The following is a 16,767-nucleotide window of genomic DNA, read 5'->3' on the forward strand; positions in this document are numbered from 1 at the left end:
AGGACATTAACTTTGTTGGTTTTAAGCCATCCTGTATAGTGTTGCCTTTATGCTTGAGGGTCATTGTCTTGCTTGGAAAAGAAATCTTCTCCCAAGTCAAAGTCCCTTGAGACTGCATCAGGTTTTCCTCCAGGATTTCACTGTATTCTGCTGCATTCATTTTACCCTCTACCTTCACAAGTCTTCCAGGGCCTGCTGCATTGAAGCATCACCACAGCATGATGTAGCCACCACCTTGCTTCATGGTAGGGATGGTGTGTTTTGATGATGTGCTGTGTTTGGCTTGTACCAAACATAGCGTTTAGTCTGATGGCTAGAAAGCTCAATTTTGGTTTCATCAGACCGTAGAACCTTCTTCCAGCTGACTTCAGAGAGTCTCCCACATGCCTTCTGACAAACTCTAGCTGAGATTTCAAGTGAACTTTATTTTCCCCCCAACAGTGGCTTTCTCTTTGCCACTCTCATAAAGCTGCAACTGATGAAGCACCGGGGCAACAGTTGTATGTGCTGTCTCTCCCATCTCAGCCACTGAAGCTTGTAGCTCCTCTTGAGTTGTCATAGGTCTCTCGGCGGCCTCCTTCACCAGTCCTCTTCTTGCACTATCACTCAGTTTTTGAGGATGGCCTCCTCTAGGCAGATTTACGGCTGTGCCATATTCTTTCCACTTCTTGATGATCGACTTAACTGCACTCCAACTGACTTGGAAATTTTTCTGTATTCATCTCCTGACTTATGCTTTTCAATAACCTTTTTGTGAAGTTACATGCAGTGTTTTGTATTCATGGTGTAATTTTTGCCTGGATACTGGCTCACCAGCAGTTAGACTGTCCAGGTACAGTATTTTTACTACAATTAATTGAAACACCTTGACTGCACAACAGGTTTCCGAAAACGGATTTCCATTTAGCTGATTATGTGACTTCTAAAACCAATTGGCTGCACCAGTGATAACGGTGTTATAGTAGGGGGGGGGGGGGGGGAATACTTATGCAATTAATTATTTTGTGTTTTATATCCTGTAATTAATTTTGATCGCTTTGTAGAGATCTGTTTTCACTTTGGCACTAAATTTAGTCTTTTTTCTGTTGATCAATGTCAAAATCCACTGTGACTCAATGTTGTAAAACAATAAAACACAAAAACTTCCTGTAAATAAAAAATATTCTAGACACTTAAATCATCACAATTTTAAAATAGGAAGTGTAAAGTAAGAATCAATGCCAGATTATAATCATGCATCTAAAAAGGAAACTGCTTTAGTAGGGATGATTTGAACACAAATTAAAACGAGTCATTTAATTTGGCCCAAACTAATTGAGTGCCATTTCCAGGTGGAATTATGGATTATACTGTTGAGCAGTCAGTCTTGGCTACATTTGAAGACTGACACCTTGAATAACCTTTTGTTATAAGCATTTAGCCACAAGGTCAGAAGCAGAGACCCCCCTTGGATATCTCCTTTCCAAACTGTTGGGAACTGTTACAGGCAGCTAAAAGATGAATTCATTATTCCGCATGAGTTTCATCTCCATGAAATATTTTAAAAATTGCTATCTAGTCAAGCACATTCCTGAATTATGTTTAGAATATTTTCAAGAACCAAAAAAAGACACTGAAAAATTGAAGAAAATTATCATAATGGTAAGTAACTTGGAACAACACATTTACAGACAAAACTGTGTTAAGTCCCAGCTGGTGGCTGGCAGCCAGCTGTATGTGAAGGTAATGGGGAGCAGATGGAGAAATAATTTGTCTGAAAAGGCAAGTTCCAAGAGGCCTCCTAGAGAATGAAATGGAAATTGAGCAAGCAGATTTTTTCAGTATTTTTAGAGAGATGTGCAATGATTTTTAGCTATAATAATTTGTTTTAACGTTCACGCTAGGATTCATTCTGCATCAATCATACAAAACAGACCTCCGTTAATGGGCATCTTTGATTTATCTGTGAAATCTGTCCGATAAAATACATTGTTATCCTTATTAGATCGTCGTGTATACATATTTGTAAGTCATAATACACAGAAAATTTAAATAGATGAATGCTACTACTTTGTTTTAAAACATTGCATTAATTCACATTAAACTTTGAATTAACAACTGTTCATTCATGCTACTTTCCGTTCTTGCAGCAGTCATTACAGTCGAAAATAACATCTTAAACAGAATTAAAAAAAACATATAAAAACATTCGGTAATGGTTTCAAATGCAATGTATATATAAAAAAAAACCTCTTCGACCTATTCCCAGACAGAATGAAATGTTTGGCACAGGCTAAACTTGACCCAGACTGCTTGGCTTTAGGCCACTTCAGTGCTTGCCGGTTGCCTGAACGCGTTGAAGAATCACAAACAAAATGAGAATACTGCTCTAATTCAGACTTTTTTTGGGAGGGGGTCCTTATTTTCCAAGCACCGAATGACTTTGAGGATCCACAAGCAGGTCAACTGTACAACGCAATAGCCACTCTCAATGTGCTGCCGATATCCATTATTAAAGGCACCTGCATTGCTGCTCCGAAAGCGTGGCACCGCTTTGGGTTTCTCTCAACTGACAGCAACGCTCTTCCACACCACCTTAATGAAAACACTGAAATCGTCGCAGACAGCCCAGCTTTATACGTTTTGTTAAAACATTAGTGTTATTTTTTCTAAATCCCCGCAATTAGCAGCAGTCGTTTAGCAGTAAGTTAACGGTACTCCCCCATGCACGAGCTGAGGAGTTAACGTGGGAGACTGACTTGGAAAGCAGGACATACTCCACCTTTATTGGCGGTTCTCGGTGTGTGCCGCGGCCGGCCGGCTGGCTGGCTGGGGAGGGCAGTCGGCAGCAGTAGCGGGACTCCGCGTCGTGTGGCGCCGCGCCGCTCCCCTCACATCCCCGCGCCCTGACAGCCCGCTTCACCTCAACCGCGGCAGCACGTGCGGCGTGCTGACGTCAGCGCGGCGCCAGGGCGGCACTTGTCCGTTCGCCCGCCGGCTGCTATCGCCTGCCCGGGTTGGAGCTGCTGCTGAATCCGTTGGAGTCGCCGTTTCTTTGGGGAAAAAAACAGACCACGCAGCCCGCTTTCCTGAAGCTTTTGACCTGGGAACCAATGTGGACTCGCCAATTTCTATGTTGAAAAGCACCCCATCATGAACATAAGAGATGAGTCCCGAAGAAGGTTGGCTGTGTATTACTTTCCATAGATGCTGCCTGACCCGCTGAGATCCTCCAATATTTTGTGTGCGTTGCCCAGGATTTCTAGCATCTGCAGATTTGCTCGTTTTCGCGTTCATGTTTTATTATCACTGGCATGGCGAAATTTGCTCTGTTCAGCAGTGTAGCATAACACATAAAAATGCTGTAAGTTACAATGAATAAACAAATAGTGCAAGAGAGGATTACGAAGGTAGCGTTCAAGGGTTCACGGACCGTTTAGAAATCTGATGGCGGAACAAAAAAACTATCTAAAACAATGAGTTTGTCCTCTTATTACTATCATCAGGGAGAGGTTCCTCTACCTTCGCCCTGATGGTAGTAATGAGAAGAAGGCATGACCTGGATGGCGAAGGCCTTTACTCATGGAATCCGTCTTCTTGAGACGCTGTCTTTTATACCATAAGATACAGGAGCAGAATTAGGCTATTCAGTCCAGCGAGTCTGGTCCACCATTTCATCATGGCTGATCCTGGATCCCATTAAACTCCTGGCTTTTCACCATATCCCTTGATACGCTGACCAATCAGAATTCTATCAACTCCCACTTTAAATGTACCCACAGACTTGGCCTCCACCAGTCTGTGGCAGAGCATTCCACAGATTTGCTACTCTCTGGCTCAAAAAATTTCTCCTTTAACTGTCGCCCCTCAATTTTCAGTCTGTGCCCTCTAATTCTGGATACACCCACCATAGGAAGCATCCTCTCCACATCCACCTTATCTAGTCCTTTTAACATTTGGTGGGTTTCAATGAGATCCCCTCACCTTTCTTCTAAATTCCAGTGAGTACAGGCCCAATGATGCTAAATGCTTCTCATAGGTTAACCCCGTCATTCACAAAATCATCCTCGTGAGCCTCCTCTGGACTCTCCCCAATGATAACACATACTTTCTGAGATATGGGGCCCTAAACTGTTGACAATACTTGAAGTAGGGCCTGACTAATGTCTTATAAAGCTTCAGCATTATCTCCTTGTTTTTATATTCTATTCCCCTTGAAATAAATGCTAACATTACGTTTGCCTTCTTTACCACAGACTCAACCTGGGAATTACCTCTGGGAGTCTTACACAATGACTCCTAAGTCCCTTTTCACCTCTGATGTTTGAATTTTCTCTCCATTTAGATAATAGTCTGCACTATCGTTCCTTTTACCAAAATGCATTATCATACATTTCCCAACACCATATTCCATCTGCCACTTCCCCCCCCCATTCTTCCAATTTGTCTAAGTCCTTCTGCAATCACATTGCTTCCTCAGCACTACCGACTCCTTCACTTATCTTCATATCATCTGCAACCTTCAATAGGTTTCAAAAGGTACATTTAATGTTGAGAAAGGTATACAATATACATTCTGAAATTATTTTTCTTTGCAAATATCCATGAAAACAGAGGAGCCCCCACAAAGACTGAATGATGGTAAATGTTAAAACCCCAAAGCCCCTCCCAGCTTCCCCCTCCCATGCATAAGCAGCAGCAAAACAATGACCCCCTTCCCCGACCAGCAAAACAGCATCAGCACCCTCTGCCGAGCACTCAAGGATGCAGCAAAGCATCAATAAAAACATAGACTTGTAGTACTCCAAAGACTATTCATTCACTTGGTACTTTGACATACCACAGGCTTTTTCTCTCCCTAATAAAGGGAAAAGAGGTGTCCCTGTTTCATAGCAGGAGGGAAGACATAACAAAACAATTGGTCGATTTATAGTGTTAAAAGTCTGTTGCATCACTTTTTCCGAGCTCTGTACCCAAAGAACTTGCATCTCTGGGCACACAGCCAGCAGTCAGCTCACTGCTTTCGATCTTCCGTGTACTCCCACGACACATCAGGCGGTGCACTGATCTCGAATCTGCCCGCCTCCAGAGCCACGGAAATCCAGCACACCGAAGGTGCATTGGTCTTACAGGCCATGTCCTTGGCATACTGAAAAGCGGCCAGTCGTGAGGTCCTGAGAACGGGTCCCATTTTCACAAAGAATCATACTCAATGTGTAGCTCCAGGTCAGGGTCTTCAAGAGAACCCTGAAAGGGGAAAAAAAAAGATATTAAAGATAGAGATAGATCTGTTTCTGAAGATGCAAGCAAAGGAGTCACCGTTAGGTGCCTTCATCCTGAGCTCTGTCCTGCACGACTTTGCAGCAATTACCTCAGTCTTTGACAAACCATGTGAAAAGCAGTGGTCCCAATACTGACTCATGAGGAACACCCCAGCCAACCAGAAAAGGTCCCTTTTATTCTCACTCCCTGCCCCCTGGCTGTCAGCCATTCCTCTATCCATGCCAGTATCTTTCCTGTAACATCATAGGATTTTATCTTGTTAGGCAGCCTTGTGTGACACTTTATCAGATGCCTTCTGAAAATCCAAGTAAATGACATCAATTGCCTCTCGTTTGTCCACTCTGCTTGTTACTTCCTCAAAGAACTCTTAACAGATTTGTCAGGCAAGATTTCCTTTTACAGAAACTATGTTGACTTTGACTTATTTTACCATTAGTCTCCAAGTACCCTGAAACCTCATCCTTACTAACAGACTCCAACTCTTTCCCAACCACTGAGGTTGGGCTAACTGGCCTATATTTTCCTTTCTTTTGCCTTCCTCCCTTCTTAAAGTATGGAGTGACTTTTGCAATTTTCCAGTCCTCCGGGACAATGCCTGAATCAAGTGATTCTTGAGAGATTGTGAACAATGCATCTGTTATCTCTTCAGCAACCTCTCCCAGGACTCTGGTATGCAGTCCATCTGATCCAGGTGAATTATCCACCTTAAGACCTTTGAATTTGCCTAGCACTTTTTCCTTTGTAATCACAATGGCACTCACTCCTGCTCCCTGACACTCATGGACCTTGGGATACTGCTTGTGTCTTCCACAGTGAAGACAGATGCAAAGTACTCATTAAGATAATCTGACATTTCTTTGTCCCCCTTTACGACTGCACCAGCACCAGTGCTTGTCGGGAGTGTGGAGGGATGGGTCAGTGGGTAAAAGTTTTGATCAGCCTTCCTGCTTGGGGAAAGTAACTGTTTTTCAGGTTGGTGGTCCTGATGTGGATGCTACATAGCTTCCTCCCTGATGGGAGTGGGGCGAACAGTCCATGAGCAGGGTGGGTGGGAACCATCATGATGTTACTGCTCCTTTTCTGACATCTTTCTGTATATCCTTGGCAGTGCATAGGCTGGTGTTGGTGCCTTTATCATTGATGTATAATTCCTTGACTTCATCCCGCAGCAAGCTATCCATTATGACCTTGGTACTACCTCAGCACAGCAAGAGTTTGTAAAGTCCACCTAATTACTGGAAAGCAATATAAACTCTCGAACAGAAAGTATTGTAGTTGAGTACTAAAACAGAGCAGATGAATACTTCTGACATGAATTCATAACACAATTCATGAACTTATGTACTTCATCTGGGAAGAGGAAAGATCTTAGAATAGACAGAATCACGACTATCTTCCTGAAAAAAAAAACACAAGCCCGATTGCAGTCGTTACATTAGTGTTTTCTTGCTGTCTGCCACAGGGGAAAACCTTCCACGGACTATAGAATTAAACACAGGCGATTTAAATAAAATAGATTGATGTTTAACAGGAAATGGGCCCAAATGGGAGCTCAGGACAAAGCATTTATGTAGGCATCCACAATCAAGCAGACAAGGAAACTATGAAAATAATCTGTATGTCTAAGACTATTGTCAGGGTAACACTACTAATAATACTAACAATATGCTGTACATGTTTTGAATAATCCAGTAAATTGTCAATCCTACTTTGGAGACCTGCAGCATAGTTACTAATTTAATAGCCCAACTAAGCCAGAGATAATATGGCAATTGGAAATATTTATTTCAGCATTATATAACACCAAGTTAACACAGAGCTTTAGTTTCAAAATGAGGAATTAGAGAATGAGAGAAAATGTGTCCTCATGAAGGTTCTTGGTTTGAAACATCAACTGTTTATTCATTTCAATAGATGCTGCCTGACTTGCTGAGTTCCTCGAGCATTTTGTGTGTGCTGCTCTGGATTTCCAGCATCTGCAGAATCTCTTGTTTATAATAAATATATTGTTGTATTGAAAGTTCTATCTGGACATTGCAAAATTTGGTGAAATTTTAAACCACACACTGTAGCATAAAATCCTGAATAGACGAAACAGCAAATGGATTCAATCTATATTTTTGAACATGATGAGTCTCATGGTTGATTTTACTTACAGAACTGCAGACTTGATGGAAATGTAGTGAAAAATGGCAAGAGTTTTGTTCATCTTCAAGCACAAACCTTATGGTTGCTTACAATTAGAAGGCAACAGTGCAAACACTATTTGTGAATGAAACCCCCGGTTTCCTTGGGCTGTGTACGTCTAGGGAATACACACTCCAGTCCCACCAAATCCACAAGATTGGGCTAGCTCTCTCACCCCAGACCTCAGTTTGTGTGGATGCTGTGTAATTTGCTACCCTGTTAAACCTAGTGCCAAGAAGTAACAGATAGCACACTGCATACGATTAAAGGAATTATATTTATGAATGTTAACTTAAATAAAGGGTTAGTAAAGAAGAGAAAGAAAAAAAACACAAAAAGGCTCATTATAAGAGTCAAATATGCGCAAGTTGGAGCTCAACTCTTCCAAAAGCCAGATTCACCAGTCCTTGGTTGACCTTTGCACCTCACTCCGTTGAATCACAGTCCCCCACCGGGTCGAATCCTACGACCAGTTCTCTCCAGGATCTTCTCTCTTCATCTCCCACCGAACAAAGACCTCAGCTCACACCGGTGTCAGGCACACAACAACAAAAAATACCCCACTCCCCTGATTGGACAGCTCACATTCCAAAGCACCCGTTATGTCTAACCATAACCCAAACACTGCTTCTACAGAATGACCATTACATTAGCAGTGAATCCTTTTCCAGAGTGTTACACTCTCCACCCACCAAAATTAGTTATGTCATCTTGACTTTTGAGATAATTTATCACCCTTCATAAATAGCACAAAGTCTCACAGAAATTTAGTGATAACCAAACCTCCAACCCAGGTGTAAATGGCAGTGACATACTTCACCAAGGGGATAGGAGCCACACTCTGTTCCCCGGGTGCGACATAGGCCAGTCTGTCTGGCAGTTCCCGGACTCTGAGACTTCCTTACCCCATGATCTACTTTTTCGGCTTCAGATGCTCCCCGGGCTCTTTCTTGTCTACCTGGGGAGGCCTCTTCCTGTCCATTACTCGTGCCTCCTGACAACACAGGTACCCTCGTCATGTGGCTAAGCTCACCTTCATGCCCAGTTACTTTAGAGTCCAGCCTCCCATCATTTTCTAACCACAAACCTGCCTGCCCACTGCTAATTCCCCCCATTTCACTCACCTCAACTTGAGAAGGGTTGGGAATCTCTTCATCAATTATTGGGGAGTTTGCAAAGGGCAGTATATACCACACCCCCATTTCCTCATCCTCCGAGTCCCTGTCACATTCAGGGGTGATGTCCGGTCTAGTCTTCTCTGCTGCTTGTCATTTGGTTCCCCCCCAATGCCATGGAGTCCTTTTACTAGGTGTAGGGTCCAGATCAGGCTCTGGGTCAACATGTACCTCTTGTCCCAGAGGCAGAAGGTGGTTTTGATAGAGAACTATTCCCATCCTCTGGTTTCACCCGGAAAACTGGTATGTTTGGCATCTGGCTCTCCACTACAAAGGGCGTAGCTGCCCAGCAGTCCATCAAACTATGCTTCCAAGGTAGCCCTAAATTCTTTATGAGGAATCGGTCTCCAGGCATTAGTTGGGAGAGCCTAACCTTTAGATCATACCTCCTTATTTCCTTGATTCTGCTTGGTAGCTGAGACCTCAGTTTATTCATAAGGCTTTTCCAGCTTCTTTCTTTATCAGACACATACTTCAGATAAGTCTTCTGTGGTAGATCTTCCCCACCAGTTACAAAACGGAGATCAACAGGCAACTTGCTGCGTGCCCAAACACCACATAATATGGCGAGTACCCAATAGCTTCATTTTGTGTACAGTTTGAACAGTGGACCAGATGCCCAAAATGTTGACTCCACTTGTTCTTTTTACTGATTTCCAAGGTCCCAAGCAAGTCTAGCAAGGTCCGATTGAACCTCTGGGGATCACCCTGTAGGTGATAAGGTGTAGTCCTTGACTTCTTGACTCCAAGCAAGCTCAGTAACTCATGTATGAGTCTACTCCCGAAATCCTGTCCCTGATCACTATGTATCTCCCTGGGAATGCCATAATGAATGAAATACTTCTCCAAGAACACTTTGGCCACAGTAGACGCCTTCTGCTCCTTGGTAGAGAAGGCTTGCGCATATCTGGTGTAGTGATCCGTGATAATCAGGACATTCACTGTGTTGCTGGCTTCAGGCTCTATGGATAGGAAATCCATACACCAGATCAAGCGGCCTTGTACTCTGCAAGTGGGATAACAGAGTGGCCCTTGTAGGCAGCGTCTTCCTCCGTGTACATCAAATGCATGCCTTGCAGTACTCTTTGACCTCTGGCTTCATTCGAGGCCAGTAGAACTGATCTCATGCCAATCCATCCATCTTGTCTACCCCTAAATGGCCAGAGTCATCATGAAGTGACTTAGAAATGTAAAACACAGAAAACCTACAGCACAATACAGGCCCTTCAACTCACAAAGTTGTGCCGAATATGTCCCTACCTTAGAAATTACTAGAGTTACCCATAGCCCTCTATTTTTCTAAGCTCCAAAAGTCTCTTAAAAGACCCTATCACATATGCCTCCACCACTGTTGCCAGCAACCCATTCCACACACTCACCACTCTCTACATAAAAACTTACCCCTGACATCTCCTCTGTACCTTCTCCCAAGCACCTTAAACCTGTGCCCTCATGGCAGCCATTTCAGCCCTCGGAAAAAAGCCCCCGACTATCCACACAATCAGTACCCCTCATCATCTTCTACACCTCTATCCCCTGTCATCCCCTGTCGCTCCAAAGAGAAAAGGCTGAGTTCACTCAACCTGTTTTCATAAGGCATGCTCCCCAATCCAGGCAACATCCTTGTAAATCTCCTCTGCACCCTTTCTATGGTTTCCACATCCTTCTTGTAGTGAGGCATCCAGAACTGAGCACAGTAACTCCAAGTGGGGTCTGACCAAGGTCCTATATAGCTGTAACATTACCTTTCGGCTCCTAATTTCAGTTCCATGATTGATGAAGGCCAATACACCATATGCCTTCTTAAGGAGAGTCAATCTGCACAGCTGCTTTGAGCATCCTATGGACTCAGACCCCAAGATCCCTCTGATCCTCCACACTGCCAAGAGCCTTACCATTAATACTATATTCTGCCATCGTATTTGACCTACCAAAATGAACCACTTCACACTTATCTGGGTTGAACTCCATCTGCCACTTCTCTGCCCAGTTTTGCATCCTATCAATGTCCCGCTGTAACCTCTGACAGCCCTCTACACTATCAACACCCCCAACCTTGGTGTCATCAGCAAACTTACTAACCCATCCCTCCACTTCCTCATCCAGGTCATTTATAAAAATCACAAAGATTAAGGGTCCCAGAACAGATCCCTGAGGCACACCACTGGTCACTGCCCTCCATGCAGAATATGACCCATCTACAACTTTCCTGTCCTCTTCACATGCCTTGCGTAAATTGACAGAAAGATAAACTCCATCCCCAATTACTACACTGAGAAGATATTCCAAGTTGACTTCCTTTAATGTAGCAACTGGCAGTAAAGTAAAACTGACAGAAAGAAAAACATACAGTCAAAAAGTGTCCAAATTCCATTAGGGTAAGTACAAGTATTAAGAAAATACCACAAATGACACAAGATTATACACAAGATACTGTATACAAATAAATTCCAAATGTATCATAAAGATAGGCTACTGGTAAGCACGATGTTGCTATATACAATGTATCTTATGCACATTGTCTCACTACAAGCTAGCCAGGTTTACACATTATCAGGATTCAACTTAATGGCTTGTTTTTCTATCAAGTAATTTCAATCTCAGAAGCAATACATGTGCATGTTGTTACTGAAGCAGTCAAAACAGACCAACAATTGCCATAACATTTGGGAATCAACAGGGGCATATCTACAGAAAATAGTGCCCATGGCAAGCACTGAAATTATGCCCCTGTCCAAACATCTGACACCCATCATTTAGACAACTTTACCATAATATCAGCTCAAAAATATAAGTCAAGCTCGTTAATGTTTTAATTAACAAATTATGGCACTACATGAAAATTATAACTGCACCTTCCTTGCTTTCACCGATGCAAATTGGTCTATGATGTGATCAAAGTCAGTTTTTTCATTTTCTTCTCTTTCTACACTCAGTAGAGCAAGATCACAGAGTCTGCCTTGACCCATGGAGGCGCTTAAATATGAAAGTATTGGTTTTAACTTGCTGAATGATCTCTCACAGCTGGCAATGGAAACTGCGGTGGTTAGCATTACCTGAATAGCAATGTGAAGATTGGGGAAGATGTTCTCATCTCCATACTGAACAATAAATTCAAGAAGCTCTTCAGGTCTTGAACGTGAGACCATAGTACTTGGCTTTACGAATGCTTCTCAGTAAACTCTGGCGAACAGTGGATGCCATCACGTGGATGAATTCGTTCTGCACACCCAGTGAAAGATAAGACATGGATCCAGGCTGACTTTCCAGATGAGTGAGGTGTTCTTTGATGATAGGGTCAAAGATGGCCAGTAGTTTCAGTAAGCCAAGGAAATTTCCCACATTGGAGTCATCATCTAGCTGAAGTGACTCCGTGTCCTCCCAAAGCCAGGTTCTGAGTCACAAGGAATTTTATGCAGTGAAAGATTCTCATCAAGATATCACACCACTTCTGCTTTTCCTTCTCAATCTGTGACTGAAATACCACGTCAATAACTCCTCTGTTTCCGGCTAAATTTCTTTCCACTGTGTGAAGCATTCCCAATGATTCTTGGCATTTTCATGAACACTAATCCTTTCAGGTGCTTTCCACTAGTTGAATCCACTTTCCTGCTCCAATGAGGATTGACGGTCTGACCGGGAATAGAAATGCAGACTTTTTTTAAGAAGGGGAATAGATCAGCCATGAGCGAGCCACTTCCTCACCACAACCATTTCCCAATTTCCTCTTGAACCAAGTTTTGTTCATTGAGTGGTTATTTGTTGGTAAGAAGGGCCCCTCACTGTTCTGGAAATACTTCCAACCTAGCTTTATTATTTCTGTTCTCAATGCATCAGGCAGAATTGCTTTTCCAGTATCCTTGTCGAACTTCAGAAGTCCAACGTCATGCTGTTCAATCACTTCTGGTATGACAGTTCGAGGCTCTTTGACACCATCCAGTTCACTAGGTTCAGTGTTGTCAGATTCAATCTCACCAGGTAAAATCTCATCAACAAATTCAACATCACCACCACCACCTCTGTCTTCCCCTCCTGTCATGTCCACATTCTCTCTGGTAGCCTTACTCTTAATCTCGTCATACTCGGATTTATCTGACTTGACTTCCTCCTCAGCTTGTGATGCATTTGTACTTGATCCACCTTTGGATTCTAATAAACTTGTAGCAAGTGCAGGTGACTCCATGGAACATGTCAAACCACTTGTTCCAGGCTTTTCAAAGAAGGGCATGAAGAACTTGCTCGACTTCTTGGCTTCCTCTGCCTCCAACTTTCGTCTCTTCCGTTCTTCAGCTCCACTTTCCTTCTTCTTCATGAAGAAACGTTTGACAGACAGACAGACATATTTTATTGATCCCGAGGGAAATTGGGTTTCGTTACAACCGCACCAAGAATAGTGAAGAAATATAGCAATATAAAACCATAAATAATTAAATAATAATAAGTTATGGTCTTCTTACACAATGCTCTGAAATAAGGCCATCCTAGTGCTTCTCACCCATGATAATCAAAGACCGATCATACATCCGAAGAAAATACTTTTTTCACTATCGGAGGATAGGTTGTCTGACTTTAATAGAAATTGCTTAGTGGCGACCCCCTTCAAGTGGTGCCCAGGGCACGTGCCATACCTGCCATACCTCAGAATCACCACTGGGAATCAAGGAAATGTAATCCATGGCTACCCACAGCATATTGGGAAAACTGCTCTATACGTAGCTATATGCAGGAGCTAACATATGAGGAGCGTTTGTCGGCTCTTGGACTGTATTCATTCGAGTATAGAAGAATGAGGGGGATCTCAGAAACATTTCGAATGTTGAAAGGGTTGGACAGAGTAGATGTGAAAAGGCTGCTTCCCTTGGTGGGCGAGTCCAGGACAAGAGGCCACAGTCTTAGAATTAGAGGGCACCTATTTAAAACAGAGATGAGGAGAAATTTTTTTAGCCAGTGGGTCATGGATTTATGGAATTCATTGCCACATACAGCTGTGGAGGCCCAATCATCGAGGGTGTTTAAAGAGGAGATTGATAGACATCTAATTAGTCAGGGTATCAAGGGATATGGGGGAATAGCCGGAAATTGGAACTAGATGGGAGAATAGTTTAGCCCATGGTGGAGTGGCAGAGCAGACTCGATGGGCCGAATAGCCTACTTCTGCTCCTTTGGCTTGTGAACTTAAACATTTAGTTGCCAAATGCTCTTGGAACTTCCTACATTTTGTGAATTATTTAATTTGTTCTGAACTCTAACTAGCAGCTAATTAATGAAGTCCATGTGCAAATATCCCACCATGAATCTTTATTTCTTGAGGTACCAATGCATTCTATGCCATTAGGATACTCATAATCAATTTACTCCCATAGCAAACACAATTACCTACTCTTACTGAAAGTGGTCAAAAAAGTTTTACTACAATAATTATGTTTAAAAACAGCTACGGCATTTATTATTTTAAAAGGGGAATTTGACCTTTACAAATATCATCCTTTTCAACCTTGAATAATTAAATCAACTGCTGAATACAGTGATGCCTATTATCTATATGGGTACCTTAAATTGCCTTGCTTACCCAGTATTCCATAAAACTTTAAAAGGCATTCCCAAAAACAACATATAAAACAATAGCAATGACACTCCCAAGAAATAATGCCATTACCAAAGAGGTCTACCAAAATAATACTATTTAGAATTAAATGGCTCCTTGTTAGGTTATTTTAAATCACTTTTTTTCTGTAGGAACATGTGACCTACATTAATACTCCATCTGTATTTTTATCTGCACACAAACAATTCAAATATTTCTCATTTGTGAAAATATGCATATACATCAATTAATGATAAACCCAAAGGTTACTTTTACATACTAACAATGCTTTCAAAGACCTGAACATCAGAATGATGCCAAATGAAAAGGCATGAGTTTTCCTTCAGCTCTAACATGGAGAACTGCTTAAATACCTACTGATGATGTCATCAACTAGAGACACAGATCACATGACCTAAATAACTGCTATACAAAACCACCAGCACAGGGTGCTAAATAACAAATAAAAATAACTGACTACTGAGGCAGCACAACAACCACTCTTTGCCTTCTGTGGGCAAACCAGTTCTGGATCCACAAGGCAATGTCCCCTTGGATTCCATGCCTCCTTACTTTCTCAATAAGCCTTGCATGGGGTACCTTATTAAATGCTTTGCTGAAATCCATATACACTACACCTACTGCTCTTCCTTCATCAATGTGTTTAGTCACATCCTCAAAAATTTCAATCAGGCTCGTAAGGCACGACCTGCCCTTGACAAAGCCATGCTGACTATTCCTAATCATATTATACCTCTCCAAATGTTCATAAATCCTGCCTCTCAGGATCTTCTCCATCAACTTACCAACCACTGAAGTACGACTTGCTGGTCTATAATTTCCTGGGCTATCTCTACTCCCTTTCTTGTATAAAGGAACAACATCTGCAACCCTCCAATCCTCTGGAACCTCTCCCGCCCTTATTGATGATGCAAAGATCATCACCAGAGGCTCAGCGATCTCCTCCCTTGCCTCCCACAGTAGTCTAGGGTACATCTCATCCAGTCCTGGTGACTTATTCAACTTGATGCTTTCTAAAAGCTCCAGCACATCCTCTTTCTTAATATCTACATGCTCAAGCTTTTCAGTTAGTTGCAAGTCATCACTACAATCACCAAGATCCTTTTCCATAGTGAATACTGAAGTAAAGTATTCATTAAGTACCTTTGCTATTTCCTCTGGTTCCATACACACTTACCCACTGTCACACTTGATAGGTCCTATTCTTTCACATCTTATCCTCTTGCTCTTCACATACTTGTAGAATGCCTTGGGGTTTTCTTTAATCCTGCCCACCAAGGCCTTCTCATGGCCCCTTCTGGCTCTCCTAATTTTCTTCTTAAGCTCCTTCCTGTTAGCCTTATAATCTTCTCGATTTCTAACATTACCTAGCTCTCTGAACCTTTTGTAATCTTTTCTTTTTTGCTTGACTAGATTTACTACAGCCTTTGTACACTACGGTTCCTGTATCCTACCATAACTTCTCTGTCTCATTGGAACATACCTATGCAGAACTCCATACAAATATCCCCTGAGCATTTGCCACATTTCTTCCATACCTTTCCCTGAGAACATCTGTTCCCAATTTAAGCTTCCAAGTTCCTGCCTGATAGCCTCATAATTCCCCTTACTCCAATTAAACACTTTCTAACTTGTCTGTTCCTATCTCTCTCCAGTGCTATGGTAAAGGAGATAGAATAATGATCTATCTCCAAAATGCTCTCCCACTGCGAGATCTGACACCTGACCAGGTTCATTTCCCAATACCAAATCAAGTTCAGCCTCTCCTCTTGTAGGGTTATCTACATATTGTGTCAAGAAAAGAAAACCTTCCGGAACACACCTAATGAACTCCATCCCACCTAAACCCCTTGCTCTAAGGAGATGCCAATCAATATTTGGGAAATTAAAATCTCCCACCACGACAACTCTTATTATTACACCTTTCCAGGATCTGTTTCCCTATATGCTCCTCGATATCCCTGTTACTATTGGGCAGCCTATAAAAAACACCCAGTAGAGTTATTGACCCCTTTCTGTTCCTAACCTCCACCCACAGAGACTCCGTAGACAATTCCTCCATGATGTCCACCTTTTCTGCAGCTGTGACACTATCTCTGATCAACAGCGTCATGTCCCCACCTCTTTTGCCTCCCTCCCTGTCCTTTCTGAAACATCTAAAACCCAGAACTTAAAGTAACCATTCCTGTCCCTGAGCCATCCAAGTCTCTGTAATGACCACCACATCATAGCTCCAAGTGCTGATCCATGCTCTAAGCTCACCTGCTTTGTTCACAACACTCCTTGCATTAAAATAGACACATCTCAAACCTTTGCTCTGAGTGTGTCCTTCTCTGTCACCTGCCTATCCTCCCTCTCGCGCTGTCTCCAAGCTTTCTCGATTTGTGAGCCAACCCCCTCTTCCCCAGTCTCTTCAGTTTGGTTCCCACCCCCCAACAATTCTAGTTTAAACTCTCCCCAGTAGCCTTAGCAAACCTCCCCATCAGGATATTGGTCCCCCTGGGATTCAAGTGCAACCCGTCCTTTTTGTACAGGTCA

At 42.6% G+C, this 16,767-nt stretch overlaps 1 protein-coding gene across 2 annotated transcripts in view; it reads right to left on the reverse strand.

Moving 5' to 3' along the window:
- LOC140739701 (A disintegrin and metalloproteinase with thrombospondin motifs 6-like) overlaps positions 1–2,918 on the reverse strand; it is a 185,173-nt gene extending 182,255 nt beyond the window's left edge. The window contains exon 1 of one of the 2 annotated variants that reach the window (XM_073068121.1): positions 2,762–2,918. The gene's annotated coding sequence lies outside the window, so the exon portion shown is untranslated. The remainder of the gene's footprint in view (positions 1–2,761) is intronic. The other variant, XM_073068120.1, reaches the window with a different exon arrangement.
- Positions 2,919–16,767: the final 13,849 nt, after the last annotated feature.

Source organism: Hemitrygon akajei, chromosome 16, assembly GCF_048418815.1.
Source record: "Hemitrygon akajei chromosome 16, sHemAka1.3, whole genome shotgun sequence".
In the NCBI taxonomy this organism is placed as follows: domain Eukaryota; kingdom Metazoa; phylum Chordata; class Chondrichthyes; order Myliobatiformes; family Dasyatidae; genus Hemitrygon; species Hemitrygon akajei.